Source organism: Rhopalosiphum maidis, chromosome 2 (genome assembly GCF_003676215.2).
Source record: "Rhopalosiphum maidis isolate BTI-1 chromosome 2, ASM367621v3, whole genome shotgun sequence".
NCBI lineage: Eukaryota > Metazoa > Arthropoda > Insecta > Hemiptera > Aphididae > Rhopalosiphum > Rhopalosiphum maidis.
In genome coordinates, this window is record NC_040878.1 from 91,516,443 (window position 1) to 91,528,676 (window position 12,234).

The 12,234-nt window shown below is 27.1% G+C and overlaps 1 protein-coding gene across 1 annotated transcript in view; it reads right to left on the reverse strand.

Annotated features, from left to right (window-relative positions):
- LOC113552672 (zinc finger RNA-binding protein-like) overlaps nucleotides 1–12,234 on the reverse strand; it is a 28,103-nt gene that overhangs the window by 5,091 nt on the left and 10,778 nt on the right.

The following is a 12,234-nucleotide window of genomic DNA, read 5'->3' on the forward strand; positions in this document are numbered from 1 at the left end:
GATATTTTACTTCAAAGAGTGTTACGTAAGAAGGGCATAATATATAACATAAATTAAAAAAAGTATCAATAAATTAATCAATATTTTATTTATATAATATTCAATAGATCAAAATTATATTTACTAAATAAAAATAATAATAAAATATTATATAATATTATAATATATTCATTTTCTTTACATTATTGTCTTATGTTTTGATTAATTTTTGTGCAGTATTCAATAATATCGTCATTAGATAAGATAATTGATAAAAACAGTAACTATGTTAACTAATAATATTTGGGCTGTTGTCATACTTATCGCAAAAATTTCCCGGTTTCCACATATCGTATTCAAATAATATTCTTATTATAAAGTTAAATTCAGATACGAGTTCTAATGTTTCTTCGTGGGCTACGACTAACTATGAATACATATATGCATGTATTATACATAATTTATTGCGTTCTACGACTGTGGTTTATTTTGAACACTTAATATTTATATTGTTAAACAATATTTATTGAATAATATTTGTTTCATAATAAATTAATAACAATAGTATCATAATGCATTCAAATTACTTGTGTTTAAATTTTTAAAATAACGTTTCAACGTCAATCATTATTTTGTGTTACTTCATAAAATAATATGCTATTTTATTGCCACCTTATAACATTTTTCGTTATAGTTAATAGCTTAAGTTTATATAAAATAACCTTTAAGACTTAAGTATCTTTATAGAATAATATTATTTTATAATGATTATATGCATATACTATATAGTATATATTGATATATATAATAATATTATATTGCATTAATGTTAGATGTATTATATGTGCTTTAAATAGTTTAAACATTATTCACGTTTAATAACGACTGTTTTTATAAATTAATGACGTAGAAAAATGTATATTTTTCTAACGTTTATTTATTTACTTTTTACATTCACCGATAAAGTCTATAGGTACCGTTACGTATATCCAGTTTCCGAGCGTATGTAAACCCTCTAGCCACATACTAATTTAAAATGCGTGTTTAGCAGCTGTAATAATCACGTAAAAACTTTTGTTCGTGCTTTAATCCGTTCCGTAAACATTGGTTATGGTTAATCCTCACTCGAGCACTTGAGGATTAGGTACAGTTTGCCGCCAGCAACCCTTTCAAATCTTTTGAACTACACTGCCTTCCCCGGAACTGTATATTTGTTCTTATACATTATTATTATTTTAATACATATGGATCTTTATTGATGAATTCGGATGACATGTTCGCTTTACGATTGCATTTGTATCTACATCCCTTCCTCGTCAACGTGGTTTTTGGGGTAGGGTTAATTGTTTTGTACTAAGGCTTTTCATTCAGAAATCAATTTTCAATTTTAGGGTGGATTTGTGAAACATATTACACTGTATTTAATAAATAATAGGTACATAATCAATAACATAATAATATAATCATGGAATTATATGACTAGTACATATACAAGGTAGCTCTATATATAAACCTACATGTAGTTGTATATTTATAATTATTATTAATTATTAGAAGTACGACACTATACATCACTGTCAAGTATATATTCTTAAATATAAATTAATTTTTCTATCATGAATAAAAAGTAAATATAAATTTTACCAATTAAAATAATACTGACTTTTGTTAACACTTGATTAAAAAAAAAAAATGAAGATTTTAAAGGCAACAAATAATGTAATTCGAATAATTCGATGTCAGATAAAATTTAGAAATTAATATTGTAATCAAATACTAATATTTTTGATTCGTTTTCTATGATTTTTATTATAAAATGTGTAGGTATTTTCATTATTGAAAATTATTTAAAATACTTTCTTTTACAATCATAATTATTAGAACATTGTCATTATAAAATTTATAGCTGTAATAACAAAAATAATTATAATGTCATATTAGTTTACTACGATGAAAATTTTTAGATATTAATAAATTATATTCGAATTAGTTTTTGTAATTGGTTCTGGCTGTTTTTGATTAAACGAGTATATATCGTATATATTTAGGTATTAACTATTTCACTGTTTTCCACTAAACCAAGATGTTCACTCATCATAAGCGGTAGCCACAGGTATGCCTTTCACCTGATCATCTGTTTTTGTACGTGGAAAAATGATTTCGATAATGATGAATAAAAGAACCCTAGTTGTACGCGTCATCTACGTACTTATGGATACAAATGTAACCACGTCAATCACATATTATATAACAGACTCGTTTTCGCAGATTCTAAAATGTATATTATCATTACAACACACACGCACACACATCATGCATGCATATATGATAAAAAGAGAAAATATCATTATTACCCACACTAGTATTTACTCATATTAGAGCAAATATTAGAAACCCTGGAACTGGAGTGAAAAGATCATCATTACACACTTATTACATTTTTAGTACCCCTGTAACCCGACAACAGCCCTTTTGTGTATAGTTGCTTTAGCACGCTATACAATATTGCAATTCAAGTGCTATTAGAGACTCACGGCATGATAAACAATACGTCATCGCCATGGCTCTAGATACATCATAATTTTGTGCTCCCCAATCGTAGCACGTCCCTCATCACTATAGATGACGGCTGAATCAATATTAATAGAGCGTAGTACATCGTATATTATTATTATTGTAAATTCGCATTCGTTTCGCGGAAACAAAATATCGTTTTCAAGAAAAACGTTAATAGAAAATGTTTATAAAGTACTAAGTAGTCCTATTGCATAATTTTATTTTTACTATATCATCATCTACGTGTTTCGCGGGTCGGAATAATGTTTTAAAAATAATATGTTTAAACTGTCTTAAACATGTGTTTAAAATGTTTTAAACAAGTGGATTTGTTTTAAAACGTTTTGTACATAAGCATTTAAAACGTTTAAAGAATTTTATTTAGGATTAAAAATAATATAGTAAAGCATTTTATTCTATGTAACTTGTATTTATTTTGTCAGAGATATTCTTATGATTGAATGTTTCTTTAATAATATTACATTTTGGTTGAAGTATGATAGGAAATAACACATCACGAAAACAGTTTTTATTTTTAATGTTTATCCATCATAATTATTATTCATAAAAATATAACTATGGCATGGCGACGATTGCATTGGCCATATTGTATAATTGACTATAATTGTTTATTTAAAAATGATAATATTGAGCATAATATTATTTTAATTTTAATTAATTGGCAATGAGTAATTATTATTTACTATAAAAAGCTTAAAAATAAGCGAAATATTTGAAAACTAAATTACACTGAAGACAGAAGTACAGGACAACAATTTGTAGAAATTGACAATTGTTATTGTACCTATTCAAATAATTCACCTTTTCTGTAATATAATGTTTAATAAACCTCTACACAAACCTTAGTATCATGTTTAATACCAATATATTTTTATTGTACGATTTTTCAATCTAAATGTATTTATAAAAATATTTAAAGTTCGATAGAACTTCATAAAATAAATTTAAGTTCGGTTTCATACAACCCGCATATAAATTATAATATTATTATGTATAGTATGTATTACTGGAAACGTGGTTAAGCGATATTGCAGTTCATCGGGGTTCCCGGTCAGACCCCGTAATATGCAGCGGCACGATATATATCGTCGGTCATATCAAAACTTTTATTAAAGTGCGATTTGCATTCATTCGAAATGTATATACGAGCATAAAAAAGCCCCCATTATATTAATTCGTATAGCGCGTATTATACCACAGCTCGATCCCACTTGTTATGCATTCGTGCATCTCACCCTCGAATCTATAAGCCAAAAAAACCACCTGTACCATTGTGTACGGATTACTCAATTAAAAGATCTGAAAACACTTCCACCCAGACACGTGAGTGATAAGAACACTCGATAACAATTGTATGGTTTTCAAACATTGTTGATAATATTAATTACATAGTAAAATATATGATTTACGATGAATGATGATTATAAAGCACAACTAACAAGACAAAAATTCATATGTTTTTATTACTTTTTAATTTTTATGTTTAAATTAAATTAAATATATTTAACAAAAAATTCATGTACGATAAATTAATTGAAAAGTTGTAAAAATATATTTTTGTAGATGGGTTGTTGCGAAAATAAAAAGACGGGCAGGTTACCACTTTGCTGAACCATAGACAAGTAAGAGTGCTAAAGATTAAGTGTCGAGTAGGACGAATAGATCACTGTAATGGATGTGTTTAATTCAACGATATATCATTGTATATTTTATACAAAAAAAAGGATTCACAGCGGATATGTTCAGTCAGTCTATATTACTAAGACAAGTATATTTCATAATTTGTTTTTTATTTTGGTATTGCTATTTAAATTTTTATTTTACTTTTTTACCGTTAGTAAATGATTGATTAATTTAATTTTGGCAAACATTGCATTTTGATTCTGAGTGAAGCAATTTTATAAAGATGTATGTTTTTTGTCTGTGTACACGTTAATTAGTAGAAAAAAAGCTCCAAACTTCAACTTGAAGGTAGTGTTGAATAGAGAATTGGATCAATATTAAACACTTTCAGTATTTTTTTTATTTTCGGAAAAAAAAATGAAAAACCGGAAAATTTTACTCAAGTCCAATATTATTATTAAAATAATTGTTTTATAATTATAGTCCATGATTACTTTAAAACTTTTACTTCTATTATTTATTATATAGAATGAATTTTAGTATGTTATTATTATTTTCATTTGTTGATTTATTTTAAGATATTACCTAGTACCTACCTATTTAATACCATAAACTTATTCGCACTGTTTATGGTAAGGTGACTCAAAAGTCAATAACAATAATACAATAATTTGGTAAATATGTATATCAATATAACATAAAAAATTTCGTTATGACGAAATGAGATCATTGATCCTATTTTAGCTATACATCAAAAAAATATCGTGAAATATACTTAGTGATACAGACTGATGCACTGTTTCCAATCAGAATCGTTTTTCGTATACCTACAATGATATATCATTTATCATTGAATTCAAATTTAACACACCTATAATAATGAACCATCAGTACTTAATGTACAGCAGAGTGGTACTCACTTGTCTACCTTTCTTTATTATTAATATTAATTATAATAACAAATAACAATTATAAATATAATTTATACCATATTCTACTATTATTACTAAATTTTATGTCAATACTAGCTGACTATAAAACCATCAAAACCGTATGAATAGTTTTATGATATATAACCGTATAAATATAGGTAATATTTAAAATTTAATCTACATATTTTGAAAATATTATTGCATTAAGTAAAATCATAAGATATGTAAAAGTTTTAAATCCAAACGTATAATATTTTTGACATAATATAATAAATTAATGAAAATCTTTGAAATATGTAATTCTATTCAAATTTGAACTCCAAACGTTTTTAAAACTAATTATTATTATACAATTTTTGAATTTTTGAATTCAAGTACTTGTGTAAATAGCTTATGAGGAATACTATATTACATTTTCAAACCTAAGCTCAAAAAATTGAAGTTTTCATAAATTTTTTGTATCTTAAATTTGAAATCTGATTACAATATTCTTTATTAGTTTTCAGTCTACAACAAATATAAAAAGGTTATCGAAAAGTCATATTATTTTTTGTGATCGTTTAAAGTTAAATAAGTAATTAAACGACCAATAACGATGTTAATTATTTTATTTTAATTTAAAAATAATATTCATGTAAACTTTAAGCATTTACGTATATTATGAATTTATTTTCTACGTAATAATATTTTAAAAATATGTAGATTATTTTAAGATATTACCTATTACCTCTAGACCTACGGTACATGAATCTATTCACGCCGTATTACACTAAGGTGGTATATATTGACTCAAAAGTTAGTACTTAGTAGCAATAGCCAATAATATAATATGGAATAAATAATTGTAATTTTTTAATACTAAATGCTAGTATTTGAGTAGTTATAATCTGATAATATATTCAAGTTATTTACTTTTCGATAGTATTTTTATTTTTTTTTTATTTATTATGTAAAACCATAGAGTATATTGTCATATTTAATTATTTCCTTAAATGTTTCGTTAGTGTTTTGTCTAAAATGTATTATTATTTATTATTCATATATTTAAATTTTATTTATTAAAATCAGATTAAAAATAGAAAAAACCATGCTATAGCTTAGAAATAAATTTATTAGTACAATTACGTCATAATATAGTATAGATTATGTTTAAAAGTTAATGAAAAAACAATAAATATTTATAGTTAGTTGAATAATAAATTGATTTCAAATAGCCCGACCAACCTTGAAAATGAAGAAGATTATACCTAATATGGAGAATGAGTTTTCCAGAATTAAAATTTAGAATGGATGAAAATGTTAGTTACATATTTTGAGATTTAAAAAAATTAAAGAGGCAAAACATGTATTATTTGTAAATGTTAAGGCAAAAACACGGGTACGTGGACTGAAGCAAATACACGGGTACACGGATTTTAACGTCTATTTACCAGTTTATTTTATTTACACGGACTTTAAACACCGTTTTGTTAACAACACGTGTACCTATGTTTTTAAATACCCGTGAAATAGGGACCTTTAAATTATTAATATTATGAGACCATGTCTTCTATTTCGTGTACTCGTATAATATGCGTGTTTACAGGGTGTATACTGTAAAATGTATATTATGACATTATGCTAACGGCACGTGCACTACCGTTGTTCGTTCACGTGCCATGATTTAAGCATCGGGGTCTATGAAATCACTGTATGTATAATAATAATAATATTAAAAATGGTGTTGACTGTTTAATTGTTGAACTATCAAATATTGTTTACTATCTATATATATTATAAACTTATTATAAAACTGACCCAGCTTGGTGATCCACCATTTGACCACTAAATGTATAAACGGCATTTTTTTTTAAATTATGTTTTTAATTTTTTCATTAAATTTAAATTTAAAACCTAATTTAAAATTCCGAACTTCACTTATCATTTGTCTTCGAAAAATCAAAACTAAAACAATAGACACTTGAGACCTGGACCTCCTCAAGACAAGCCACAGCTTTTATACTCTAAAGCTGAAAGCATATCAGGCGCGTATATAAAAATAAATGTCTGAGGGGGGGGGGGGTTACAAAATGTAGCAATACAAATTGTGTCGCAACATAATAAAACAATTTTTCTTCGTTAATCAAAGCATATGAAAAGCACCTGAAGTATATCAAATAAAAACTAAAACAAGTAAATAATAATTAATAAAATTCAATTAGGTACTTAACACTATAACAATATATCATCTTATAATTTTTTTAATTATTATAATTTTTACAATATTATGTATCTATATTATAGTTATAAAGTAAATAAAAATACTAAATTTTTAATAAAAAAATAAATGATTAATTTCGGACGATTGAAATATTTAATGACAATATCATTATTATGATCAAAATGTCGGCAATAATATGCCAATATTATTAAATGAAATTATTACACTTTTATTATAATCTTAACCAACGACTGTATTATGCATTTGAAATAGAGGTAGGCACTAAATATTATATACATTTTATATTTTAAAATATATTAAAGTTTGTGTATCTATTTTAGCTGTTGCCTGTTGTCATAAGTTTCACGAAAGACCCAATATTTAATTTCATTAAATTCTCTGTTATCAACGGGGTTAACTAAAAATAATAATACTTCATGGTAAGTATTTATCTTTTATCCCACACATATAATATCATCTTATTAAAAGCAATTTGTTATATTCTAAGTGGTATTTCTGATAAAATTATAGAATACAAAATAAATTTACATACATTATACATACTATTATAGACTAATTGTTTAAAGTTTAAACAACTATAACATGTAATTTTGTTATTTAATACAATTTAAAAATATCGTGTGACCGTAAATACATGCAATTGAACGCGAGTTTATATTAAATAATCTTGATTTAATAAAAAATATATTATAATTTAATAATTAATAATATATCGCTGCCGAAGACAAACCAGCCGATAACCGGAACCCTTTTGGATTTTCCGGACTGAGTGCTAATAGGATATTGAATGGGCTAGAGCGAAGGGGTGATCGGTTAGGAACGCGATATCGGGGCTGCAGCTAATAAAACAAAAAAAACATCCCCAGTGCACCCAAAACGAACGCGGACGTGTTACGAGGAGCACACACACACCGACTGACATTGGCTACCATTGTAGGACCTACGGGTCGCAGTCTAAACTTTAGGGGCCGAGAACGTGTGGTCTAAATGTTTTATATATGTAGTGTGTCTGCATATAGATGTGTATCGAATCGCGTGCGGAACGAAAGCTTTTGTGGCGAATTTTCACAATGCGAATTATGTACGGTTGCAGCACCTGTTTGTTGGCCGCCCTGCTATTACTCATTGCTTATAATATACAAGTTATAATGCCGGTTCAGTTTTGATTTAAATTTCGTCGACCGTCTCTTTTCTAAACGGTCACGTATCACACTACACTCGTTACGACATCCGCATTCTCAGTGTTCGTCACAATCGTCGGTATCATGTATATTGTATAATGTATTATAATATATAGTGGCAGCTCGTGCTATGGGGCATATCGGCATGGGTGGATAGGCCTACCGAGAAACCGTGCATTGCTCGGTGGGCTCCCTCTTCGTATTTCGGTAATGGGGCCCTTTTTAGACTTTTTTTTCATATGGGGCCCCCCCTTTTTAAAATTTCCCGGTAGGCCAAAAATGGCCTATTCGCCCATGCATATGGGAACGTGTCCCACCTACAAAATTGAAAGAAAGAAGAAGAATTTATGTTAAATTAAAATTAATAAGTATTTCTTCCGTCATAATAGAATTGGTAATATTGTATATTATTATTTATTTATTATAAAATAAAAAAATGTTATCAAATACGAGCACTTCAACGTATTATACGTCCATACTTCATGTTCATACCACGGACTAAGATATATGTCTTATCTAAGGTTAAAAAACCAATACAAGGTTATCCATAAGTTTTCCTTCAAGTGACTGTAAACAAAAATTCTATCGTCAATACAGAAATAATTTTATGAGCGTATAAAAATTAATTTATTACGAAATTGCGTAAAATTACGATATATTACAATTTAAATATAGGTAATCAGTGGCGTATTTACGGGGAGGATATGGGGGATAGATCCCCCCATTGGTCTTTTTTTACTTGATAGGATTAATAATATCATTAATATCATACATATATTACAGAAATACAGAAATACAGAATAAAATTATTGAAAACGCTACGTTTTATTATAATATTGAAATTTTAAGAATTTAGAAATATTATGGTTGATGGCCGTAGTCAATACGCCACTTACTGCTAAATATGTACACGATTGAAAACAATCCGTATTGTAAATCGTAAAATTCAGTCAATCGTCATTATTGTCAATAAAGATACGGCTATTATTATTATGCTTTTAATAATGAGCGTTTGGTTACTATTTCAAAACATATATCGTATTGCAAGGCGAAGGTATATAAATAGGCATTCTAAACAATAAGTTGTTTCATAACAATGAATAATAAATCTTCAAAACCAAAAAATACAGTCTTATATATTTATATGTAGGTACTTATTGATAATAAGTATATACATTTTCAAAATTTTTGAGAAACGGTAGTAATGGAGAGTGTACACCCCCCTCCGGTAGAGGAAATTATGTTTGCCAACGTATATCCCCCCTTAGACAAAATCCTAAATACGCCACTGTAGGTAATAATATAATATATCCTACTAATTATCCTAGGCTGATAAATCAACTCTGTTCAGAATCGTTTTTCGTATACACATATACAATGATACCTGTAATTGCATTCAAATTTAAAACATCCATTATAATTACCTATTTTCCATCTGGCATCTGTATTCTGTACCCCCTTGCCTACCCTTTTTTTTTAATTATTTGTTTTGTCTTATGCACTACAAGTTTTTTTTACACAACGCCAACTTATATCTCCAGACACAAAGTTTCTACTCACGTGATATTTAAAATAACAAAAAACTAAACAAAGTTTTTGTTTACTTTAAATAGTTATATAAAATTCCATTATATTATAGTAGTACTAACTATTCATGTACTGATGCAACTGACATATAAAATAATATAACTGATAAATGCATTTTTATATAATATAATCTTTATCGATTGGGATTTCATGATTTCAATTAGCACGACTAATTCGAACAAGACAAGTCATGGGGGGATCTATCCCCCCATGATTTTTTTCTTTAATATTTATAACAATTACATTTATGTGTATTGTACTATAAAGTTCATGTATTACATTTTGTTTTAAGTTTTTCTCAAAATAACGCTTATGAGCGTATATTATTATCTAGATTCTAGACTCATTCTAGGAACAAGGCTGTTATTATTATTAATATTTAGTAATTAGTTATTTATACAAAATATACGGGAATTACCTACCCAGCTCGGTGATTGTGAATATTCAATTACAACACACTCTTCCCTTGACAGTACATTTGCTATGATCTACATAAATAAGACAGAGACAACACATGCGGGTAGAACATCTTCTTAATACAATAATACGTAGCTATGTCATTATAGTTGGCCAATTCATTGATTATTATTACATTTGTCACAATATTTTTTACACAGACCACAGTGTTATGGCTTTTGTACTCGTCACTCGTATCTCGTACAGTCATATACTGTGTCGCGCATTATACATATTTAAAATTACTGCTGTAAACTGTAATTGCGTCTATTTTATAAATTTATAATGTCTAATAAAAGAAAAATTATCACCTATTTTACTTGCTCTACCACTAAACACTCGGACTCGGATGAAAAAAATAGTATGATCCCGAAGATCATTTCAGATTTACAGAAAATGAAGTTGTGGACTTGCTGATAATATTTGTTTAACTAATTAGTGTAAAATGTTTTATTTATGTCGTCTCAATATATGACTGTTCATCGTGGGATTATAAATATAACCTCCAATGAAGTATTGGATACAAATATTGTTAATATTACATTGTTATAGATTAAGTACCAATTTACTTTAATTTAAAAAAATTGATATTAGGCATAACCATAAATTATACCCATTTTAATGATTAATAGTAGTGCATATTAAAAAATCAGCCATATCCCTGCCATGACAAAATCATTTGACCGCCACTGTTATAGCCGCATGTGTTGTCTTTGTCTTACTAACGCACATGGTACATCATAGCAAATTTGCGTTCAACAGAACACATTTTGTGATGTTAACTATAATAATAGAGTAAATTTACAATTTATTATTAAATTAAAGCTAAGAATATTATCTAGAAAATTTAATATGCCTACATATTCATTATACCTACAACTTACCTACCGCTTTAGTGGTTTACAAATACTGAAGTCTGAATAAAGAAGTTTGCTGCACGATAGATCCTTTACAGACCTGTGTATACTTGTTGTAAAAGTTATGCTAGGCAAACAAAATATTTCTATATATGAAAGTTTTAAGTGTTATTTATTTGTATTGTTAACAGCATTTAATATTATATTATATATTTATAAAGTATAAATTATTAAATTTTATTAAAAATTTCTATGACATGTTGTGTCGAAAAATGCTCTAGTCGTGGTAATCAAAAAGCCAACAGCCCAGAAAATTGCATTTTTTTGGGTAATTAAAAATTAAATAATAAAAATTAACACAATGCATGTCTAAAGATTTTTTAAATGAATGAAAATAGGTGTTATCATTTAAAAAATGCCTATTATATTTCATATTCGCGTGCCAAACGGTTAACCATTTTTAAAATTTCACAAAATGTATATTTCAGCTTCTCTTATGATTCTAAAAAACTTATTTCAATAAAAGATCTTAAAGATAATTTTCTGAATAATTAAAATTGTGATTACACTTTAGGTATATATATTTATATTTGAAATAATAATAATAAAAAACATGCTAAACAATGGTTTTCGTGTACCTACCTTATATCTTAGGAGATATGTATGACAGTGACGTATACAATGGCACAGCGCTTATTAAATTACGATTAAAAACAAGAATTATTATATATTCATATTTCCACATATTTGGAAAGAGAGTTATTCTTATTTATTTCCCCCATTATTATACAGGGGTTCCGCTAAAAGCAGCTGTTGGTTTA